Raw genomic sequence first — 4,222 nt, 5'->3', positions numbered from 1 at the left:
GCGCGCTCTTTCTGGCCTAACTAACCGCATGATGACTGTCTCCGCTAGGGGTGTGAGTCTAAAAGGCGGGCGGCCACACGACTCGGTCCCGGGGGTATTTTTGCATATTCATCTCGCAGCGCGCCGCCGGGAGAGAAGCGGGAAGGGAGAGCAGAGGAGGAGGAGGGTAAAAAACCGAGTTAGCAAAGAAGAGAGCCCTTGAAAATAATACGGAAGGTAATTAGTCTTAAGATGAGTTGGGCACCCTTATGCCACGCTGCCGCCGCCGCCGTCCGTGAGGGCAGTTTTGCGCGTATTTTGTTGAGAGGTCGTCCTCTTGAGTGGGGGGCGCTCCTGCTTGTCCCACCAGGGAAGAGGCAAGCGGGCGTCGTCGTCGTGGGATGGAGGAGGTGGCAGCGGAGGGGAACTTGAGCGTCATGTCTTTAAAAAAAATGAATGAAAAAGTGGTCTGTTCATATTTTTCGAGAGAACAACAACAACAACAAAAACAGTGTATTTTCGTATGTCCCCACTGCGCAGGCCAGCAGGACAACAGGAGGCTCTCGGCGGCACATCACAAAGCTGAGCCGAGGTCCACAATCGGGTCGAGGCAACCCCTGCCGGCGACCCTGCTGGGGGTTGGGTGGGTACTCCAACAACCACCCCTACACCGGGCGCCGTACCCAGTCCAACTGACCGTCACACCCCACCTCACCCCGCGCACCGGACGTGGTAAGTACTCGTGTTGCAACTAAACACACTTGCGCGGCCACCAACTAACTGCTCGCGTATCGATTCCATTCCCGCAAATTAAAATCGAGATTTACTGGCATGGGGGTTCCCTGAGCTCCCTTTGAAAAACAGACGCCCCATTGTTTTCTGTGGAGAGCGATGTATCAATACCTCTGTGTAGAGAACTCGCACACGTGTGTGTTTGTGTGCGCTCGCGTGCGTGCGTGCGTGCGTGTGTGTGTGAGAGAGAGAGTGTGCACGCGTGTGCGCGCGCCGGGAGCGCCCCTGGGGCCCCTATATGGCCGGCCGGCGGAAGGGACGGTGGCGGGGCGGTGTGGGCCGGGCCGCCGCTCCATTTCCGTGTGCTCACTGCTCTGGGCCGTTTGGCAAGTGAGACCCTGGTGGACGCCGAGGGCCGAGGCCGGCCGGGGAGCTGAGAGGGACACCACGTCCATCTCGGTGGCGTGCCACTGCTGCAGCAGTGCTGCTGTGATTGTGGTCCGCCTCCTACCTCGCACCGTTGTCTCCCATCTGCCGGGGATGGGTGGCGTCTCATCCGCTCCGACAGGCCCGCCGCCCGCTCCCCTCGCTTCCCTGCCCGCGAATCACACCCCGCATTATTTGGTATTAATGGAATACAGATGATCGCACTTATCATCGAGGTATGGGACGTCTCTGAGGAGCCGGGCGGTGAGACGCGGCGGCGGGGAGTGGCGGGCGCCGACGACGACGCGGAGGAGCTCGAAGGAGGAGGGTGTTGACGACGACGACGTCGCGGGGAGGACCGCCGGACGGCGTCGGCGTCGGGTGGAGCGTGAGGAGGAGGCACGCAACTCTGCCGGGAGCGCCGTCGAGTTGCGGGGGTTGCGCCCGAAGTGACGTCATGGCCTCTCGCACCGAGCCGCACTCTGCCCCGGGGGGGAGGGGAGGGGGATGACAGCTCGGGATGATGGTGTGAGGAGAGGCACGCTGTCCGCGGGGACTTCAAAGTCTTGCGCCGTGCTGCTCATCCCGTCCCCATCTCCGCCGCCCCCGGGGCCAGGGCCAGGCCAGGCCGCCGCCCCCGGACCGCCCCTGCGCCGCTCCCAACCCCAGCCACCACTGCTGCGCGCGCACCGCCCCCACGGGTGCAGTACAAAAGTTTTTTTCGGCTGGGGAACACTAAGAGTAGTGCAGCGGCATGTGTGTTTGAAAGAAGATGTGTGTGTGTGTGTGTATGCGTGTGTGTGGGAGAGAGAGAGAGAGAGAGAGAGAGAGAGAGAGAGAGAGAGAGAGAGAGCGGTGGTGGATGGAGGCCGTTTGGGTGAGTAGTGAGATTGTAGGTTCGGGGTTACCAAAAATTTGATTTATTTTGGCTAAATCTTACCCTGCTGTGGTGATCAGGCATTCAATGGAAGTCGTCCAATAATCACGTAATTTGTGTCTAACACTCATTGTTGTTGTATTTCAATGTAGATGTATGAAGATAACTCCGAAATTCTACTCTTGGTTTCCCCCGAGGTTTACCCGCAAACCCAACAGTAGTGCTTTCTTCCTTTTGCGTACAGTCGCAAGTTCACACATATATGAATGTGTGCTTGCAAGTAAGTTCACTCTTCATTTGTGTGTGCGAAGTACCAGGTTGGATTTGAAGTATAGCTTATAGCCGAGCTTTTTTGGCTACTTGTCGCGTGTTTACCACTTCTCTACTTCACTGACTTCACCACCGCACACACAGCTGGTGGCCTGAGTGCGTTCAGGTGCAAGTGACAGATGCTGCATGGGTAACGTTCTTAATGACATGTAAAATTGGCAAGCCTTTGTTCGGCGCTTCAACGACCTTTGAAACTTTCTCTCTCTCTGTCTCTCTCGCCCTCCTGTACACTAAGCAACGACCTGCACGCGTACTCTCTGGAGCTCGAAAGACCTCATACTCTGTAGGGCTTTCTCAAGCCACAATGCGATAACCTGCTTGTACGCGGAGTTTTGCGCAAGTGCAAGAGAGAGAGAGAGGGAGACCACGCCAGACCACAGCGAAGGCATAATCTCTCTCTCGCTCCCCCTCCCTTCTCCACCCACCCCCGGCCTTCCGTGCAGAGCCCGGGCGTTAGCCGCAATCTTGCGCAGGGCGGTTATATCTTATTCATCCGTATCCACGGCACGCCATCGCCTTACCCATCCAGCTCCGGTCCTCGAGGGGAGCCTCATCATCAAGCATTCATCTTTTCACTGAATTATTATTTTGCACGTAACTTTTGCGACAGCTGTCCGTAACCCACTTTAGGCCGGAAACACGCCCCCGGTCGCCTTGGCCAACGTCAGTTTTGCCTCAGTCGCAAATCATAAGATTCCATCGCATCTTACATGGTGCTCATTGGCTCATGACCTTAACACTGGAAATCCAACAGTGATAGGCAAGCGGGCTCTTTAGTGGATGTGCAGTGCACTTAATTCTTTTTCAATACCAAATTCATTTCACCCCTTCTTTCATTTGGTGCCAAGATTTATCTTGGTTTTAAATACAAAAGTGCTGTTCACATTCGGCCCAAATGAGACCGCAAGGTTTACAAGTGAAGCGGAAAAATAAAGAAGTTTTTCTTGGTAAACGTTTTCCAGGGTCTCTTCGTGGTGAGCAAACTGCTCGCGCCTCGCCTCGCCTTTGCGGAGGGTCGCTCCGCGCCCCGTCCTCCTCTCTCCCCCGCACCGCAGCGCATGCACCGGGGGAGGCGGGGTGGAGCGGGGCCTGGCGGGGCATGGCGGGGCGGGCTCGGGGCGTACTCAGCAGCATCCTCAGTCACTCAGCCCGCGGGGGCCTCGCCGCCCCGCCCCGCAGATTCCTCAAGTCAACTCCCTGGAGAGACGGGGCCAGGGCCGCCCCCGCTGCGCTGCGCGCTCCCGACACACCGCAGCGCGCCGCACGACAAACCGAGGCCATGCATTATTTTGAGGCGTCATTGGCCGCCACGGTCGCGTGATTGGCGGGCAGAGAGGGCGGGCGGGCTGCGCAGCGAGAGAGCCTTACATCCCCCTACTGCCAGCCCCCGGGTCCCCGTCGCTGCTGCTACGGTCGCGCGCGTAGTGGGAGAATTTCCTTTTAAAAAATTCATGGTGGGCGAAAAATAAACGACACAAGCCGCAATAAAGTTGTCTGGCGGAAAAGTTTGGCGTCCTCCTCATGCCGCTTGTGGGGTCTCCGCTCCGCGCCCCGTCTCCGCCTTCCAGTATGACCTGAGCAAACAAGCTTGAGCTCATATATACCAACGACGACTGTGGTTGCCGGCCATCTCTAGATATCTTGACTCTGACCCAGGCCTTGAGCATCAAGGCGTGCGATAATGCATGCTACTTAGCTTTCGGTTTGCTAGAGCATCGCTGTGGATTGTCGAAAGTGCAACTACTGACTTTTTATTCTATATTGCGCGCCTATGCGCCATACACTACTGATGCACGCAAATCTTCCATTTTTTTTACCGAGTGAAGCAGGTGCATTCGAGCAATCCTCCCCTCCCTTTTATCTCCTTTTGTGACCCCC

General features: G+C 57.1%; 1 protein-coding gene across 4 annotated transcripts in view; it reads left to right on the top strand.

The window, feature by feature from the left end:
- LOC127748936 (uncharacterized) overlaps positions 1-4,222 on the top strand; it is a 102,675-nt gene that overhangs the window by 27,492 nt on the left and 70,961 nt on the right. For 3 of the 4 annotated variants that reach the window (XM_052264700.1, XM_052264702.1, XM_052264701.1), the window contains one exon: positions 520-711. The exons of the other annotated variant lie outside the window; for it this stretch is intronic. The gene's annotated coding sequence lies outside the window, so the exon portion shown is untranslated. The remainder of the gene's footprint in view (positions 1-519; positions 712-4,222) is intronic. 4 annotated transcript variants of the gene reach the window in all.

Source organism: Frankliniella occidentalis, unplaced genomic scaffold (assembly GCF_000697945.3).
Source record: "Frankliniella occidentalis isolate FOCC.00 unplaced genomic scaffold, Focc_3.1 Scaffold21, whole genome shotgun sequence".
In the NCBI taxonomy this organism is placed as follows: domain Eukaryota; kingdom Metazoa; phylum Arthropoda; class Insecta; order Thysanoptera; family Thripidae; genus Frankliniella; species Frankliniella occidentalis.
The sequence above is the reverse complement of the archived record's forward strand: the minus strand, read 5'-3'. Positions and strand labels throughout refer to the sequence as shown.